General features: G+C 39.0%; 2 long non-coding RNA genes across 3 annotated transcripts; both read right to left on the reverse strand.

The window, feature by feature from the left end:
• Positions 1–3,136, reverse strand: LOC146521372 (uncharacterized). Its single transcript, XR_014873409.1, has 3 exons — positions 2,898–3,136; positions 1,872–2,723; positions 1–1,736 (listed from the first exon to the last, which is right to left on the reverse strand). It is a non-coding gene; the product is annotated as an uncharacterized LOC146521372 (long non-coding RNA).
• A 4,214-nt stretch (positions 3,137–7,350) lies between these two features.
• On the reverse strand, positions 7,351–13,002 carry LOC146521373 (uncharacterized). 2 transcript variants are annotated; one of them, XR_014873411.1, is made up of 3 exons: positions 11,402–12,996; positions 10,625–10,723; positions 7,351–8,356 (listed from the first exon to the last, which is right to left on the reverse strand). It is a non-coding gene; the product is annotated as an uncharacterized LOC146521373 (long non-coding RNA). The 2 variants fall into 2 exon arrangements; XR_014873410.1 differs by lacking the exon at positions 7,351–8,356 and having other exon boundaries at positions 9,320–10,723; positions 11,402–13,002.
• Between the last annotated feature and the right edge of the window lie 7,703 nt (positions 13,003–20,705).

Consider the following 20,705-nt stretch of genomic DNA (forward strand, 5'->3'; position numbering starts at 1 on the left):
AAAGGCTGCTCGAAATCCGGCCCTGAAATGCATCCTTAATTTCCCTGAATTTTAAGGATGTGGCGGTGTAGACTTCGTGGCCCAACATATCCCAGAATGCATAGCACGGCGGTGGGTGTGGATAATTTTGCCGAAGAAAAACGGCGGATGAGGGGCGCCCGAAGAGTAAACTTTAAGTAAGTACTGAATATTATGTCACTTATTGATGTGCAAATGTTTAATAACGAAGAACATTAAAACATTACTGTTGGCCACATGTCGGCAAAGTTATGTGACATTAGTGACGTTTGTACTAACTTGGTTTTACAGCCTTTACTTTAAAATATACGCCGTTCAATAGCTGAGCTTAATCTTACAGAGAATGATCAAAGCTCATGTAGAAACAAACAAACAAATGAACAAAAGATTTTCTCCTTCATTTCTGTCAAACAAAGCTGTATGAAACGTTTCCAGCTGTTAGTATCATGGTTGCTAGGCAACCTGGGCAGCGCGACGGAGGTTAGATTTCACAAGCCTCGCACTTCCGGCCTTAGCGGTCTTTGAGTACGTGGCCCTTGAGGATCGTTGAGGCTGCAGATCCTGAATTGGGATACAGCCTATGTTATTTAAAGGCTGCATGATTAATGCAAGAGAAGAGCTAACATCAATACAATGAGGTGAGTCTGTGAATGAAGCAGCAGCAGAGCTGTTTGGACTTGTTACTATTTTTACCAAACAACCTGTATTAAACTTAATGTAGTTTAATACAGGTTGATTAGCAGCTAGCTTGTCTCAGTCCACGGTTAAAGATAAAGAGCAGCAGTAGCTGGGCCTCTTTGTTCTGATGGTTTTTGGTCCATAGCTGACAGCTTCACATCTCTGCAGAATAAAATGAAAAACCACAGGTGCAAGTGCAACAGCACAGCTATGGAAAAACATGTTTATTATTTTTAACATTGTATTATAAAGAGAATGTCTTATGATCATTATAAACAACAACACATTTTCACAGACTTCTTACCACCTCTGTTGTGAAACGCAGAGTGAGCACAAAGAACTGAGGGGGCGTTAATGTGAAAAAAAGGTGGACGACCACAAAGCTGCCATCTTTTTTTCACTGCAGTCTGACACTCTTCACCACAGAGGACAAAGTACACGTGTTCTCACAGCATGAACACTTTTATTTGTCAAACCAGAACACCCTGCGGTGAGAAGTCTCACCAGCTTCAGGCTACAAATACAGTTAACTGGTATCATCAACATGATGAATTTCTTTCTATCAGAAACAGGATGCTGGACGACTGCAGAGCTGTTAGCTTCAGTTAACCACAGACCACAAACACACAGTCCAGCTCACAGTGAACAACACTCAGTAAGTACAGAGGAAACACACACATTTTATCTGACTGAGCTGATCAAGTTTTAGGTCAATGACATACACAAAAAAATAATACATATTAAATTTCGTGATTTCAGGTTTTGAACATGAAACATTTTCACACTTCTGATCATCCCTCACATGTCCATCATGTCCTTATAATCCATCAAAGTCAGAAACACTCCTCATGAACCTATGACATCATGTCCTCGCTTCTTTTCCTTTATATGTTCCCACACTGAACCAGAGTCTTTGTTATGCTATACAGTACACAGTGCTACCATATTTCATTTGATTCTCTGTTCTTTACAATTTGATGCTTTGATGATGTTGTACATGACATGAGTGATGATGTCATCTTCTCCAGTTTCTTCTTGATCTGCAGAAATGATCCAAAAATGAACAATAATATAAATTAAATCTAAATATAGATTGCATACTTTAATCATAATAAATGTGAACTTTATTGTACTAAAAAACTCAGACATGAAAGATCAGGAAGTCTGAGTCTCACCTTCAGGTTTCCTGTGAACACATCGTCTCACCAGCAGAACCAGTAACACCAGTAGAACCACAACACAGACTGATCCAACACATGACAACACAGGTATGAGAGAGGAAGCAGGGTTAGAGATGGATGCAGGTGGAGGTGTGGATGTAGGTGGAGGTGTGGTGGTGTGTTCCCCTAAAATAAAGCAAACACAGTCATTAAGTTGTCGTCACATTGTGAATGTTGAAAGCTGCAGAAACACAGACAGGTGAGTGTGTCACCTGTGACAGTGATCCAGCTGGATGGAGACTCTCCATGACCGCTGATGTCACACTTGTAGAGGCCTTCATCAGACCTGGAAACATGCTGGATGGTCATGTGACCTGTAGGCTGCTTCCTGATGAGGGAGCCATCTTTATAGAAAGCAGCTGGGAGGTTGGAGGGAGTGGTCTTTGTTTTACAGAGCAGAGTGACGTCATCTCCCTCCATCACAGGGAGGACAGGACTCTGCAGGATCACTGATCCACCTCAACACAGAGACAAACTACAGCATTTCATCCATTTACACACAGCTTCATCAACACTAACTCCACACACTCAGCTTACCAGTGACTGTCAGGTTAACCATGTTACTGATGGGACCCTCTCTGGACTCACACCAGTAAACTCCACTGTCCAAGGGGAAAACAGTGATGTTACAGGAAGAATTCGCTGAGTTAGTTGGTTTTCCCCACACATCTCCACACTGAGTCCTCTGTTGTTTGCTTGTGTTTCTCCTCAGAGTCCATCCAGCAGAGCTGTCGTCCTCCTCACAGCTCAGAGACACAAAGTCATATTCAAAGAACTGAGAGCTGCTGGGACTCACAGTCAGACGAGCTGTGAGGGTTAATACTGGTTTGGTTATACTTTTGTTAGAACTGTTATAATTCTGTGATTAATCATTCATTTAATACGTTTTATATGTCAGATCCATTGTGAAACATGAACCCAATCAGGTCATATCAGTGAACATTTCTCAGGTTTAAACTGTGACAGAAGAAGGTTACTGACCTTGGTTTGTTGTGCAGCTCAGCAGTGAGATCAGAACTAAAGAGAAATGACACTCAGGTTGATTTGAGGTGAACATAAAGAACAACTCCACACAAACAGCTGACAAACACACAAACTCGTCTCTTTCTGAAATATCTGCTTATTTTCTATTCGATGCCAGCAAAATGTTTAAAGATATTTGGTTGAAGATCTCTTTATCCATTGTATCTGACTTGAAGCAGAAAATGGGACCTTATCCCAGCAGGTGCTTCTGGCACAGGTCCTAAAACTGTGACCAATCTGGCCTGCTTGACAGCTTTGCAAAATGTGAAGCAGGACATAAATCTTTTGACTTCAAACTGATTTCCAACTTTTCCTGCTGAGAAACACGTCACCACAGACATTCATACTACACCAAAGTATTTAATTAACAGATAATCAATTAAATGAAATAAATGTTCCTGGTGTTCACTGCCTATTTAAGAAAAATAAAACATCTTCATCAATCAACAAAAATGTATTTTAATATCAATACAGAACAGTCTGGGCAGTTAGTAACAGCATTTCTTCTATACTTTCACACATTTGTCAGGTAGAAAAACTGAGATTTGCTGTTGAAACTGCACTAAAAATCTTATAGTAAGATACCTCAGTAATTACAGTTAAAAATCTTCACACTGACAGTGTTCAGTTACACTCGAAACTAGTAAGATATCTCTTGTAACTTGTGATGTGACTCTCGATGTAAAATGAGTTTGCATCCCTGTCACACAGTAACTACATCAATCCATCACAGACTAACAGTTACACCTACAGCCAGTTTAGAATCACCAGTTAACAACACGTCCTTGTACTGTGGAGGAAACTTACACAGACACTAACACTGCACCTCTGTGACACCTGTACTGTTACATATGATAAATAAATCGTTGCTTTTTTATTATGATTTTGAGATGTCTAGAAGAGTTTTCTTCTATGTTTGTTACTGACGTAACATCATAATTTTGATCTAAGAAGTATACATTTAATGTGATCACAGTGATCATGAGCACAGACTACACTCTGAGTATATATAAAATATAAACTGAATTTAAATACCACAGTAAAGTCATGTGTCCACTGTGCAGCTGTGTTGATATAATGAGTGAATGATTTGAGCTTTTCACTGCCTGCTGTGTTTCCTCGACTCCTGAGCAAAGATAAAGAGTCAGTTCAGACCTGCAGTTGGTCCTCGTGGTGTTTTGAACTTGAATTCAGCCTGATTTGTTTTTCATGTCTTCTCCTCCATCATCAGTTATCAGGAGAGCAGACAGTCAAAGTACAAGAATTCAAACAAACACAGAGATTCTACTTACAGAGCAGACACAGCACAGATGTTTCCTTCATCGTCCTTCTCACTCATTTGAGCTTTTTTTCATTTCTGTCACTGACACCAAGTAAAGCCCGCCCTCTTCCTCTGAGCACCAGCTTTCTATTGGTGGGCAACTAAATTCTTATAAAAATGCAAGATATAAAATATAAACACGTATATTTTAATGTACTGAGATTGCTCAGACATTTGGCACACAGATGGAAAGAAATTTCAGAAACAAGTCAAATGTCCTCTGTTCTCAGTGATCTGTAGTTTGGTTGATGAACAAATCCACTTCCATGTAGTGGACGTCCCCCTCAGTGAGAGAGGCAGATATGAGCTGAAACACAGGAATCAAACCAGGGACGCTGCTGTTATGGAGCTGAACTGGAACCATTCAGACACTGAGGCCCTCTGAACACATTTTAATTACAGCTGTGCAGAGACACACTGATGACTGACTGGAACACTATGATTCACATTTTACATTAACACCATCCTCACACATGGTTTATATATGGCCACTAGAGGGAGATGTTGGACTTTAAATGCAAACTAACCAGTCATGTTAGATGGTTACTGTGTTGATATTTAGATGTTAATGTAATTATAAGGTTTACCAGCAGGGGGCACTGTATTTAAGAAAGCTCATGAATGCCTCCAGGGGAGCACATAAAAGAAGACTGGTCTGTGGTGAGACATAATAATGGTGTTAATAAAATGTTTGGGGCAGTAGCTCGCATAGCATAAGTGGATGCTGTGTTATTTTGAACAAACGCTACGAAGGCAACACATGGTACCAGGAGTAAAAGTGAAAGAGTGGAAGCGATAGCAGTTCAAAGTTCTGTTTCAGATGGAAAGTTTGAAGCCACCGGAAGGACTGAAATTGGTGGGGAATGTGGACAGCAACTGGCGGTGTTTTAAGCAGCAGTGTGAGCTTTATATGGCAGCCATGGGACTGGACTCCAAACCCGATGCCAGGAAAATTGCATTGCTGCTCACGGTACCTGGTCCTCAAGCCACTGAAGTCTTCAACACGTTTGAGTTTGAGGAAGTTGGTGACACATTCACATTTTACATTAACAACATCCTCACACATGGTTTACATATGGCCACTAGAGGGAGATGTTGGACTTTACATACTAACATGGATACAAGCAGATCATCAGTGATGCTCTCATAGTTTGATTAAAAGACATTAACATAATAACTTTTTTATTAAGTATAAACATACTGTATTGAATGAAAAAGTTGTGTTTGATGTCACTGTTGATAAAGATTCCCTTCATTTAAATATGTGTTTTGGATGGTAATTAAATAAGTTGTGGAGACTGAGAGTAAATAAAAGTCTTGGTTGAGTAATAAAATTTATAACAGAGAATAATTGCATCATGATTGATGAAACACACAGTTCACCTAAAACTGTTGGAAGTGACAAAAATGTCTTTGACTTTCTGTCACATGTAATAGAGATGGTCATGTTTAGACATGTGCCTCATGTATCTGCTGTAATAACATATGAGCCACGTGCTCAGCAGTGTGCTGGATGCTAGACGTGTTTTTATAGCATAAAGTGATTCCAGGAAGAAATTCCATCCATTTTCTTCCACATATCCAACTTTTGCCATGTTGAAGATGGCATATACAATCCAATCATCCATCCATCCATTTTCAGGGTCGTGGGGGGTGGAGCCTATCCCAACTGTCTTAGGGCGAGAGGCAGGGTACACCCTGGACAGGTCTCCAGTCTGTTCCAGGGCTCAAATACATCATATCTATTTATGGAAACATTTAAGTTGTAAAATACTCTTTGCTAATCATATTATATATTTAAAAGTTACTTGCAGCTCTCTTTATGTTACTTTGGCAACTCACAATCTATTTTAGGCCAGTGCTGGTCTAGTTGAAGAAGATGGTGTGAGTTTAAAACATAAGCTTGAATATCAATATGTGTGAGTGCTGTCCATGGTGCTGATCAACAGCTGGAATATCACAAGCTGAACGGACTCAGGCCCAGACTCTCTTTAGTAAGCCAGGGGGTTTCTTTACAAGTTTGTGGTGCAACAATAGCCCAACACAGTAGTGATAAACCCCATTTCCTGCTCCACTTTGCCATTAAGTAACTGCTGCTCCTTACCTGTCAGTCTTTTCAGCTCAATGATTCCCTTCATTACACCGGCAATAACTAAAGTTGGGACTTCTCTACTGACACAGAGAGAATGTGTACAGACAGATGAAGATACTTCCTGGTTGATGGTAGATGAGTTGGTGAATTGAGAAGATCGCTTTAGTTTTGTTCTCTCCACAGCAAAGTGATGCAGGTCCACTTTCAGTTTAAGCGTTGTTTTCAATAAATTGCATGCTCAAAAAAAGTTTTGTCTCACTCCCATTCCTTCTTGGTGGATGTTGAAGCTCTACTTGGAACCTTGTTAAGATCCAACCATGCAAAATAGGATTTTCTGTGATTTTCAATTGATCCTAAAATTTTGATCGGGACTGTATTAAATGATGAAATAATGAATTACCAAATTAATGCGTAATTAAATCTAAGAAAAAATTTCAATTGAAATGCATGAAATACTTTATTTCAATGTGCATGACTCTCCTGGTTCTCCTCAGCTGAGCAAGTCCAGGAAAATGTGTCTATTTTACTCAGTGTAGAGCGATTTATTATTTGCAAAGCTAAAAATGAGTTTATAGGGAAAACGTACACTGTATAAAAACCATTAGTCTTTGAGTTGCGAGTAAGACCTAAAACTACAGTGGAGCTCCTATAATCTACACATACCTATAGACATGCTTTATAATTAGGAGAAAGCCCCTTACCACCTTCCTTACTTTGTTAGACGCCCCTGCTGCCACATCAGGAACCATTATTTTAGTAAGAGGCAGTTAAACACTAAATACTTCAGCAGTCAACTGAAATATGACACTATAAAAAGTGTTGCCACGTGAAAAGCAGCTGCTTTGCTTACTGTTTTGCCAGACTGCAGATATTCTGATATCAAGTAAATGCTTTGGAGAGCTGGAATGTAAATGTGGCGACGTCTACAGTACAGATGAGGGTCGACACACAAAAAGTTCAGACATTTTTCATCATGCATGTTTGAGGTATGCTTTTTTCATTAAAACATATTTACTTAACACTTCTAAGTGTGCTATATACTGAACCTATGGACTAGCACTATGCTATCACTCTAGTATCACTCTAATATCAATAACAGCGTTGGCATCCATCATTTCTGCTGTAACACTCACTGAGGTGTAACAGGAGGGTCTCTGAGCTGGTTCAGGAGATGAGCCTGTCCAGTCTGAGTCACATGGTCATCAGTTTGTAGTTCATCTCTAAACACTTCAGCTCTTTATGTTAAAGCTCTGAGTGTGACTCTGTGAATGTTTCCCAGGTGGAGTAACAATAAATGAACACTCAGTAAGGTTAACAAAAGAAAATTATTTTATATTAATTATTATCAAAGACTTTTCAAGACGTTCTGTTTTTATTTGACCAGTTTAAATAATTAATTTTTAAAAAGCCATGTCAGCAGCTGCCTGCTGGTTTCAGTGTGACTTACTGTAAAACATCAAAGTAAAATCTCTCTGTCTGAGATGAAGCTTTGCTGCATTATTTAAAGCCGTTGAATTGTTTCTGCTGCTGTGGTTTAATGCTTGTTTTCTTTTCTGCAATGAAAAGATATGTGGGTCGGTTAGCCACGACCAAGTCAGATTTTCCATCAGACATCTCGGTGAAACCCACAGAACCACACGAGGAAAATAAGTGAGAGCAAAGGTTTATTATTCACGCAGAGAAATTAAATAGTTGCTGAGGGAACAAGAACAAGGTGCTTGAATCATACTTAAATATAAACAGTGAAGCTACTGTGTCCATGAAACACATTAACATAATTATATTGTTTTTCACTGCAGGAAAAAACTTACTTAGATAAAATCCTCATATGGTTTTTGAATTTTTGAATCATTTTAATCTAAATCCGTGGAAAATTAAAATATGGATGTCCTCTGGTCTGAGGTGTTGGGATGAACCAGTTAGAGACCAGCAGGAGGACAGCAGTGGTTGGACTGGTGGACTACTTCAGTAAAGAGTAGATGGCGTCTGGCTCTGGTTTAAAGTCTGAACACAAACAACAACAGGAAACATCATTACAAGCTTTCTAGTTCTTGGTGACTTTGTTGAAAGATTTAGTCACATTTCTAAATGTCCTGTGATAAACTGGTGTAGCCGACCTCGCACCATGAACAGCTCCAGCTCACATGTGAAACAGTGAAGCAGTAACAGTGAGCAGTGGTGCAGCATCTGTGTGAAGTGAGGGGCTTCACAGCCGTGTCAGAGTGACCAACTAACAGGCTCACAACATTTTGAGCCACTGTGAGGGTGAAAGTGGGCTCACGTGTGAGTTTATTTAGTGTGACGTTTACGTGATATATTTAAAATACTAGATTTAAGTCTTAAGTCACATAGATATTTGATTTAATTAACATTGTAGCCTGTACACTGGTGTAAAATCAGTCTCTTTAGGACATGACTGTCTGAGTTAATGAACAACTGGTGAAAATATAACTTTGATTTATGTAATATTGATTAGAAAGGCTTTTTATTTTTTGTGTATATTATTAGACAGGATGTTGTTTTTCTATATTTTAATATGAGTTACATTTCAGGAAATGTAATCGCCTCTGTCAGTGCGCCCCAGGGTGGCTGTGGCTACAATGTAGCTGCCATCACCAGTGTGTGAATGTGTGTGTGAATGGGTGGATGACAGGTTGTGTAAAGCGTTTTGGGGTCGTTAGGGACTAGAAAAGCGCTATACAAATACAGACCATTTACCATTTTTATTTAAATGTTTAGTTCCTGAGTTGTTTGGGTCAATCTTTAAAAGTGTGCCTAATATTTAAGTTAATATTTGATCTCTGCAAACATTAGAATCCTTTGGTATCTACTTTACATCAAACCCAGCTCCTATTTTAATCTAAACTGGGGTATCAAGCTTTAGACACAGTACAGAGCAGTTAGAGCGCAGCTAAAAAGATGGTGTGAAGATTAACACATGTATGTAACTTTTGTGAATAGCTGAAGCTTTTCATGGTCTTTGCATTTCTCAACACTTCTGCTGAGAAACAACAGCTACCCTAACTAGTTGAAGGTGCACGACCACAGATCTGACACCTTTTTCAGTGCAAACTGACGCTTCACCACAGGGCAAGTTCTCACGATATGAACACTGTGCTTGGCCAAACCAGAACAGAGAAGTGTCATCAGCTTCAGACTACAGGAAGGAGCTGCTGTGGTTTTACATGCAGAACTTTTTTAAGTAGTTAAAAAGATTTATTGTTGTACAGTTGTCTCTTTTTAAACTTCACATTAACATTCACTCTTCTAAGAGATGGTGTGCGCCATTAAGATAGCAGTGTAATTGAATTCAATTCAGTCTACTTTTAAATAGCGCCAAATCACAACAAGTTGCCTCAGTGAGCTTTATATTCTAAAATAAGGGCCCTACAATAATACATAGAAAAAACACAGAAATCAACTCAATTTGACAAACACTTGGTGACAGTGGGAAGGACAAACTCCCTTTTAACAGGAAGAAACCTCCAGCAGAGCCAGTTTCAGAGAGGGGCGGGGCCATCTGCTGAGTGGACAGTGTCAAAGTCCTTAACCTACTACTATATTATTTAATGTAAATATGAGGACAGGGATTCTGGGTTAAAAAAAAAAAAAAAGACAATAGGAGAAAAATATAAAGGTCGAGGTGTTGGGACCTGCACAAACAATTAAGCAGTGAACAGTTTAGGAGCTTTGGGCAGGTTTCACAGTTTTGAATATGTAGGTTGTTACTGTACGCTTTATTGTTCAGGAAAACTCAGCGATGATGATCCGTATTTATTGAATATTATTAGTTTATGTTGCAAAGACAAAAATCTCTGATTGTATATTACAGATTCAGTCTAACGTATATCAATGTTAGCATGACTAAACCTCAGGTCTACATGTTACACAGCTCACCACCAAATCCTGACTAAAAGGTGCTTAGTGGTAATTTTAGCGACAGCTTTTTACAGTATCTACTTGGGGCTGTGTATCTAATGTCCCCAGAAGCGTACAATCTTCAGTCACTCGTTCTCCTTTAATACCATGTATCTCTCTAAATCCTGTTTGATTTTTGTTTGCATTGTTATGTCAAACTGAGAAATATCAGAGAACTGAAGTCTGAAGTTTTTAAACAGAAACATTAGATGCTCGTTCATGTATCAACAGCTGTAATTCTTGAATTTCTCGACTCAGTAAATCTGTCCTGAATCACCTGCAGGTTATTTAAAATGCTGTCACACAGACAGACCCACATCACCACTGTCAGCAGACAACGAGGAGCAGCTGTACCTCTCATCTGTGGTCTGGTTTTCTTGTCTTTGATGATGATTCGACCATAACTGATGTCTTCTGTTCTCACTGCCGAGTAGATTACTGCTGGATCCCTCTCTGCACAACAAAACACACAAAATGTTGGTGTAACATACATGTGAAGCAGTAAAGTCATTTAAACTTTCAGTAAAACTACATATGTTAAACTGAGTTAAGCTAATTATAAAAGGAAATTATGAATAAAACTATAGTAAGTTTACTTAATGTGAGTATGAATTATTTATTTCTAGCGCCTGATTGAGAAACATCTGCAGGTGACTTTAAAAAAACAATCATAAACAGGAAACTGTACGACTGCAGAGGTGTTAGCTTGTGTTAACCACAGACAACAAACACAGAGGGTAGTGTGCAAAGAACAATGCTCAATGAGCACCGAGTGAAATTTTACAGACTTTAAAAAAGCATAATCAAGTCAAACTGAGTTAATACATTTGAATAAAGGAAACAAATCAAATGAAAAAAAATGTGACGTTAAAGCCGTGACATACAAAGATGAACTCTGGCAAAATTACTACAGAGTTAAACTTTAGTATCAATTTAAAATAATTTTTATTTTTCTATTACAATGCCCAGTTGTACGCTTCTGATTGTCCCTCACATGCTTCATAATAACCTCATAAAAAAAAATTTCATGGGACATAAAATGTCTATGAACATAATCAGAACTTCATATTTCTTAAAAGTAGAATCGAACAATCACAAATAAATCTTGCAACCCCAAAACCCCCAGATTACCTTTGTGGGGTTTTTTTGGCTGTTGATGATTTGATATTTTGACATCACTGTACAAGATGTCATCTTCCACAGCTTCATCTCGATCTTAACATTTAAAAAAATATTTAAATTCACAATTTTTCACATTGAAAAGTCCAAATAATAAGTCAATAAAAAAGAAAAAATAAACAGTTTTACATTTGTAATGTGAAATTACAAGTAAAAAAATCATCGAATGATAATACACATAAATAGTATAGCATACAGATTTACATAACCACATATAAAATTCAAAAGTCTCACCTTCAGGTTTCCTGTGAACACATCGTCTCACCAGCAGAACCAGTAACACCAGTAGAACCACAACAGAGACTGATCCAACACATGCCAACACAGAGAGAACAGGAGGAGAGAGTGATGGAGGTGGTGTGGATGTAGGTGGAGGTGTGGATGTAGGTGGAGGTGTGGTGGTGTGTTCCCCTAAAATAAAGCAAACACAGTCATTAAGTTGTCGTCACATTGTGAATGTTGAAAGCTGCAGAAACACAGACAGGTGAGTGTGTCACCTGTGACAGTGATCCAGCTGGATGGAGACTCTCCATGACTGCTGATGTCACACTTGTAGAGGCCTTCATCAGACCTGGAAACATGCTGGATGGTCATGTGACCTGTAGGCTGCTTCCTGATGAGGGAGCCATCTTTATAGAAAGCAGCTGGGAGGGTGGAGGGAGTGGTCTTTGTTTTACAGAGCAGAGTGACGTCATCTCCCTCCATCACAGGGAGGACAGGACTCTGCAGGATCACTGATCCACCTCAACACAGAGACAAACTACAGCATTTCATCCATTTACACACAGCTTCATCAACACTAACTCCACACACTCAGCTTACCAGTGACTGTCAGGTTAACCATGTTACTGATGGGACCCTCTCTGGACTCACACCAGTAAACTCCACTGTCCTGAGGTATCATCAAAGTCATGTTACAGGAAGAACCAGCTGGTTTTCCCCACCCATCTTTGCACTGAGTCCTCTGTTGTTTGCTTGTGCTTCTCCTCAGAGTCCATCCAGCAGAGCTGTCGTCCTCCTCACAGCTCAGAGACACAAAGTCTCCGTTAAAGAACTGAGAGCTGCTGGGACTCACAGTCAGACGAGCTGTGAGGGTTAAAATGAAAAACTGATGATCTTGTAGGAATATTTAGCTTATTTTAGAGTTTAGAAATGTTTTGACATAGAATGTAGAGACACTGACACTGCCCTCAATGTGATAAAGGCCTGACTGTGTCATGAACTTAGAAGTAGATTGTAGAAGACCCCTCCCCCAGTTGAACTGTGAAAGGTCTCAACATTTGTAACTGGATAACTGTGGTCTGGAAGGGAGATGGGTTTTTATGACCTCTAGGGAGTCACCTACACCCACAGTGTTTCAACTGTCACGCACACTCACTCATGTGCACACACATACACACAGGTATGCGTACACTGTCACACACGAGCACTCACATAGACACGCGGGAACGCGCACATAGACACAGACACAGAGTTTGCAGCACACCGTGGGGGGGGGGTTATGATGGGGACGCCTCTATAAAGCTGGCTGTAACAAAGGGGTGAAGATTTTGCAGAGGGGCACAGGCCTGGCAAGTCTTCCCTTCTAGAAGATGCATGCTTAAATGAGGATAAATGAAGATGAGTAAAGATGAATAAAGATGAATAAAGTTTTGTGAAAATGACTACTGAGTCCGGTGCCGTCTCTGGATGCTCGAGGAATAAAAAGAACCGGGGTAAAACTGATTTTGTAACAATCTGTTTTCCTTTTATCGAACTATCGATAAACTATCACAAATGGCAAACATAAACCCAATTAGGTCATATCAGTGAGCATTTCTCAGGTTTAAACTGTGACAGAAGAAGGTTACTGACCTTGGTTTGTTGTGCAGCTCAGCAGTGAGATCAGAACTAAAGAGAAATGACACTCAGGTTGATTTGAGGTGAACATAAAGAACAACTCCACACAAACAGCTGACAAACACACAAACTCGTCTCTCTGATATATCTGCTCATTTTCTCTTTGATGCCAGCAACATGTTTACAAGTCGAAAAAAAAAGTGTTTAAGATTGAAAAACAAGAAAGAACATCATCCGTCTTTTTAACTCATTTTCCATTTTGTTTGAGGAAACTTTCGAGCCCAGCTTTCACTGTTTGAGCAGCATAAATGTGACAGGCCACCAGTCCAATCCAGGGTTAACACAGAAAATGAAATAGTAATAATAATTTCAGATTGATCTCAAACAATAAGTCAACATGTTTTAACATTTTACACCAAGTTTTCCATTTGAGGAAACATATTTTAAACAGTCTCTGCTCCTTTTTATTTACAGAGCTCTTTAAATCATTATTGTTACTGTAGGTGCACTGATTGCACTGTTGAGATATAAAGAAGAATATGCACTAAATATAAATATTACTGTTGCACAGCTGTGTTGATATAATGAGTGAATGATTTGATCTTTTCACCGCCTGCTGTGTTTCCTCGACTCCTGAGCAAAGATAAAGAGTCAGTTCAGACCTGCAGTTGGTCCTCGTGGTGTTTTGAACTTGAATTCAGCCTGATTTGTTTTTCATGTCTTCTCCTCCATCATCAGTTATCAGGAGAGCAGACAGTCAAAGTACAAGAATTCAAACAAACACAGAGATTCTACTTACAGAGCAGACACAGCACAGATGTTTCCTTCATCGTTCTTCTCACTCATTTGAGCTTTTTTCATTTCTCTCACTGACACCAAGTAAAGCCCGCCCTCTTCCTCTGAGCACCAGCTTTCTATTGGTTCAAAGTTAAAAAATGTGTAGCATCTTCTGTGTTCGACAATGCAAGTGAAGTAATAAAACTGTAAATACATTATACATATATGTATGTATGTATGTATATATATATATATATATATATATATATATATATATATATATATATATATATATATATATATATATATATATATATGAGTGTCAACATTAGAGTCTGGTTCACTTTGCATGTCAGTCTCCAGTAAAGTCACTACCTTGTGAATAGGTCTTTCCAGATATATCAGCCTTGTCCGTGGTTTCCCCCTGTCAAAGGTAGTTCCACTGGTCTTGAGCTTCACCTTTCGAACCTTGTCATCTGAGCTCTCTATAGCCTCTACTATTAGAGCAAGTTTCCATTTACATCTTGGAGCATTATCATCCGGCAGTATCACAATGTCATTTACTCGCAGGTTTCGTGGGACGTTCTGCCACTTCTGTCGCCGCTGGAGATTTAACAGATACTCTCGCCTCCACCTTTGCCAAAATTCATTTGCTAGAAATTGTACTCTTTTCCATCTTTTGTTCAAGTACAAATCCTCTCTGCAAAACTCTCCTGGAGGTGGAAGAATAACCGAAGATTTCATCGTTAATATGTGATTGGGAGTTAGTGGCTCTGGTCCCAAGGGATCGTTGAGATACTCAGCACTTAAAGGTCTGCTGTTAATGATGGCCATTGTCTCGTAAAGCAGTGTTCTTAGACTAGCTGTATCAAGTCTGTTTGAGAACTTGTCCAGCATTGCTGTCAGTACACTTTGTACTGTACGAATTTGACGTTCCCAGACGCCCCCCATGTGGCTAGCTGCCGGAACGTTCACCACAAATTCACAACCAATAGCTCTTTGTGGTTCTTGATCCATATCCTTCATTAGTTCCAAAAGTTCTCTTTTGGCACCCATAAAGTTTGTCGCTTGGTCGCATCTTAATTGCCGGACAGGACCTCTTATGGCTATCAGAACTCGAAGAGCGTTCATGAAGGCATCTGTCAATAAGTCATCTAGTGTTTCAATGTGCACAGCTCGTGAACATAAACACGTGAACAATAGTCCATACCTTTTGACTTCCTTTCTTCCTTCCTTTACCATGAATGGCCCGAAACAGTCGACGCCACAATACGTGAAAGGAGGTGCCGTTTCTGTTCTCACTTCTGGCAAATCTGACATCTGTTGGACATTTGTAGCCTTTCTGTATCTTCTGCACTTAACACAATGGTAAATGTGTGAAGAAACAACACTCCCACATCCTAAAATCCATATGCCATTTGCCCGCAATTCATTTATTGTCATCCCTCTTCCCTGGTGATGTACACGTTCATGGTAGTGTTTGACGAGTAGGGCTGACACATGGGACTCCTTGGGGAGAATTGCAGGGTGTTTTACATCATAGTGTAAAGCCGATTGAGATAATCTTCCTCCCACCCTGAGAACATCCGACTTGTCCAAAAAGGCATTTAACTGCTTTAGTCTGCTGCGCTTGTGCAGAGAATTTTCTCCTTGAGATCTGATCTGATCTGATCTTCTGTATTTCCTCAGTAAAGACGTCTCTTTGCACCAGCTTGATGATGAATAATTCTGTGTCTTTTCTTTCTTCAAGATCTGTCACTTTGTTTGTTCTTTGTTGAACATCCTTGTACTCTTTGATGAACCGCTGAGCCTGGCAATGGCCTTGATAGCTCTCGACCAACTAGAGAACTTCTTTAAACGCTCTAGCACTGGGTTTGCTTCCTTCGAATGTACAGTGTGCGTATAGCCTTTACAAACTTCAGGATCCATTTTTTCAACCTCTCCCACCATTTCCTCTTTGACTGGAAGATCTTGTTTCCAAAGAAAATCGGGATCTTTCAACCAGTTTGACTCTTTCAGCTGAGTAGCATTTAAACCTCTTGAGGCCTGATCAGCTGGATTTTCCTCTGAGCTGACATGCTGCCATTTTCCAGGACTTGGGCTTTGTCTTATTGTTGAATTCGATTGGCGACAAATGTGTGAAATCTTTTAGCATCATTATTTATGTGCTTATTTTATACTTATTATTATATATTATTATTATTATATATTATTATTATACTTATTTAATACTTATTTTCCACCATGATTTACGAATAAATTCTTTACAAATCCTACCATGTGAATTCATGGATTTTTTTTTCACATTCTGTCTCTCACAGTTGAAGTGTACCTCTGGTGCAAATTACTGACCTCTGTCATCATTTTAAGTGGGGGAACTTGTACAATCGGTGGCTGACTAAATACTTTTTTGCCCCACTGTATATGTGCACAAAGTACAGATACCTTACAATTTTAGCAAAGTACAATCATAATGTATTTTTATTTGTTTGGAGATGGGTCCTTTGTAAGTGTACAAAACGAGATATAAAGAAAAGCTGAGTCTGTACAAACTCTGAAATGAGAGGAAGTATGTCTGTATGATGTAGTGATGGGATTTCCGGCTCTTTTTAGAGATCCGGCTCTTTCGGTTCGGCTCACTAAAAAGAGCCGGCTCTTTCGGCTCCGAACCGGCTCTTCAGGTTGTTTTGTTGCTTTAATTAATTTATTATTAACAATAATATACAATTATGCACAAAAGGAATTACTAACGTAAAAAAAAGTGGTTTTATTTATATATGTTTATATATAAATATATGCGGTGGCCCCTAGAGACAAAACACGTACAAACTCCAAAACACATTTCTAGCATTAACTGAACTTCCAAAACAGAGCTACTAGATCACTTAAATTACACAATTGAAAGCATGAAAGCATGTGTGTATTGTTTGTGTATTTATACACAGGCACTCATATATATTCAAATAATTAAAAAAAAAAAAAGATTTACCTGTTACTACCACACACCAAATCCGGTCGTTGGTACTTGCTGGCTTGTGTAGCCACTAGGTAACAAAAGCTCAACACTGCGCCCAGCATCCTGGAGCACTTCTGTTGTCTTTTGTACGTGTTTTGAGTTTTTACATGCTTTTGAGTTTTTACGTGCTTCGGAGTTTTTACGTGCTTCGGAGTTTGTACGTGCTTCGGAGTTTGTATGTGTTTTTACGTGCTTCGGAGTTTGTACGTGCTTCGGAGTTTGTATGTGTTTTTACGTGCTTCGGAGTTTGTACGTGTTTTTGAGTTTGTACGTGATTTGAAGTTTGTATGTGCTTTGTCTGTAGGGGCCACCGTAAATATGCTTTTATTTATTCACTCCACATAAAATGTAATAAGTAAATCATATAATACAAAAATCAACTATTCACATTTCAAATTTTAACTATTTAAATTTTCAGCTTTTTCCTTTTACAAATTTAAAGTGAAACAACACAAAACACTGCAAACCACAACACAATTAAATATAAATTAAAATATGAAAACAAAAAGAAGATGCATATTCTCTGTCATATGGACCTGCATGAATAAACTTTCTGAATCCTTTATCATCTGCAACCGAAAATAGTTGTGGATGATTACTATACCTTTCTAATGTGATGTTGTTGTCACTGGCTCTCTTTCTCTTTCTTTCCCTCCTGTGCTACTGAGTGTAACTACCGCCCCTCCCCCCTCTGCCCAGCATAAAGCACAAGGCTCGCGTGCATTGTGAAGCGGGAAAAAAGTGCGAGAGAGAGAGAGAGGGTGAGAGAAAGAAAAAAAAACCCACGTGACGGCTCGCGATAAGGAGCCGGCTCGCGTCGTTCACGTCAAAGAGCCGGCTCTAAGAGCCATTTCGTTCGCGAACGACCCATCACTAGTATGATGCACCCAAACAGTTCATGTGCAGCTTGCTAACAAAGCTTTTGTGTGTAGTTGGAGTGCTTTCCTTGGTCCCACCTATGAGAGTATTAGGGCCACATTTAAAGAATAAAGTCAAAATTTCAACATTAAAGTCAAAATATGAATATTACAGTTGTTTCAAGGCAAACTGCTATGATTGCTAACCCTCTGAGTTAGTGAAATCATATTTCAGAATCAGTTTTACTCAAAATGAAGGAAATTATCTATTGTTTAGTGCATAAACAGTGTGGTGATCAGTAGGACTTTGAAAAGATGGTGTTCAAAGATGTGGTCAGACCAACAATTGTATAAAATGAAATAGCTAGCAGTGGACAGATAAAGGCTTGGGGAAGGTTACACCCCCATGTGAAAATAACATAATTCCTCTCAGATTTATGCTGTATCACAAGATGACTGATTAATTTGTTTCACTAAGTCACCAGAACAGGTCATTTTGAAGACTAAGGAAGTTTGTCAATTTCAAGAAAAAAGTCGATCTTTTTTTCTTAATATGGCTCCTTCATCTCCTTCATACCCTTTTCCTCGGTTCTCCATTGAAATCACATTCAAGTTCAGGAGTAACATCATCATTTAATTTTGTTCAGAGCACATCAATACAGCTTTCAACTCAACGTTCTATTTTAAGCTAACACGAAACAATAAATAATTACATTTGTCTATCTGCTGCAGCTGCATTAGTAATGAACTCACATGAAGTATAAAAGATATAAAAAATACATTAAAGAAAATATGTACCCAGCACCATCAGAAAGTAAGTATAATTATACTGTAACAGCTGATCAATACATGAGAATCACTGTGTGCTTCAAACTTCACAGAACAAGTTTGATCTTACAAACAGCTGAACCTGAAGATTAAACACTTTCAATGGATCTGGTTCTGGTTCTGTAACATACAAGACACTGCATTCATGAATACTGGGGATAACAAACAGTTATTTTTATATCAGTGGAAGTTGAGCTTTGTGGACAGTTGAGTCAAACTGAACACCTTCTGTGGAAAAAAATGATATATATTTCACTTATTTTAAGAATTTTTTAAGAACTTCTCTCTTTTCTTTTCTTGAAAACATGAACAAACCGTTCCACAAAACAACAAGATGTAAATGAAAAGAACACAACATGTTACACTGACATGATCAGCTAACTTGGACAGATTTGTTGCTCCTTGTCCTCAACTTCTGTTCTTCTTGGTTTTATAATCACTTTTTTTTCAGTCTTGAGGCAAAGTGAAAATATTGAGGGAACTGATGTTCACGCCTCTGTGATTACAGCCCAAGTGCAGCTTATTTATCAAACCATCGTCCATCCTCTGAAATCTCTTTGGAACCGTGTGATTCTTCTGGTTTTCTTCTTGGACATTATTGTTTTTGTTTTTTTTAGTCACACATTACCTTCTGTTTGATTTAGCAATGGAGGCTTCTCTGACTCTGTATGAGTCACTGAGCCATTTCCATGCTGAAGATCATCGGTTTGCTGGCATGAATTCTGTCTGTGTTTGGGTTGACTACATTTTCTGTAGATCACGACACCAACAAAAGCAACAACAACAACACCAGCAGCAGCAGCAACTGGAAGACCAACTTTTAGTCCAACAGATCCTGCCTCCTTCCCTCCATCCTCTGTGTCTCCTCCTCCTTGACCTGCAGGTGAGAAACAGGTGTGAGGTGTCAGCTGTCAGGTAGGTGATGAGTGAAGAACAGAACAGAATCCATTTCCTCTTCAAACTGCTGTCAGACATTATCTACTGCACTCTGATCACATCACTCAGACCAGCTGCTTTCTACAAAGTCTCATCAACAACATCTTTAGAAACAAACATCAACAACCAGGAAGCAGCTTCACCTCTGATCACACACACACTCAACTCTGCTCACTCACCTGGAGGAACAACACTCAGGTAGATGATGCTGATGGGGTCAACATCCAAAATAGCTCTCTTTCTACGGTTTGTTCCTGCCTTGACACGACACTCGTATGTTCCAGTATCATTAATCGTCACATTGTTCAGAATCAAAGACACGTCTCCATCCTTCATCTGTCTGTCCTGCAGATCCACCCGGTTCTTAAAAGATGGATGCTGGTTGTCTGGATCCAACTGCTCATTCCGATAAAAAAGCACATATTCATCTCTCAGGTCAGCTCTGTTCCACTCCACACCTAAGATGATGTTATTTTTCGGAGCTCGACATGGTAGAACTACATCCTGTCCAGACTCAGCTGTGATGTTTTTCTGGTCTGAAAGAGGAAACAACACAGAGCAGAGAGGTTATATTACACATTGTTCACACTGAGAGTTGCTGTGTTCAGTGATACTGAACACAGCAACTCTCATTTTTGTAACAGATAACAGCTCTCATTTTGTTCAGTGATACTGAACAAAATGAGAGCTGTTATCATTGAGAGGATGAGGAGAAGATAAAGGTGCTGCTGAGTTACAGTAAGTGAAATCTATGAGGAGGAAAAAACTGTTTGTTCCAGCTATCATTAAAGCGAAAAATGCTGCTAGCACATTTAGTGCCACTGCACACCCACCCTCAGCAGATCTAACTTTAATTCTATTCCTGCTGAAGCCAAAGTGTCTTTTCTGTTTTTGTGTTTTTTCTCCTTTTTATAGTTTGGAGCATTTTTCAAAAAGCCTGAATCTTATATTTCTTATTCTTTCTTATCTTATATATAGATTTACTTATCACCTTCAGTAGAAA

Source organism: Neolamprologus multifasciatus, chromosome 3 (genome assembly GCF_963576455.1).
Source record: "Neolamprologus multifasciatus chromosome 3, fNeoMul1.2, whole genome shotgun sequence".
NCBI lineage: Eukaryota > Metazoa > Chordata > Actinopteri > Cichliformes > Cichlidae > Neolamprologus > Neolamprologus multifasciatus.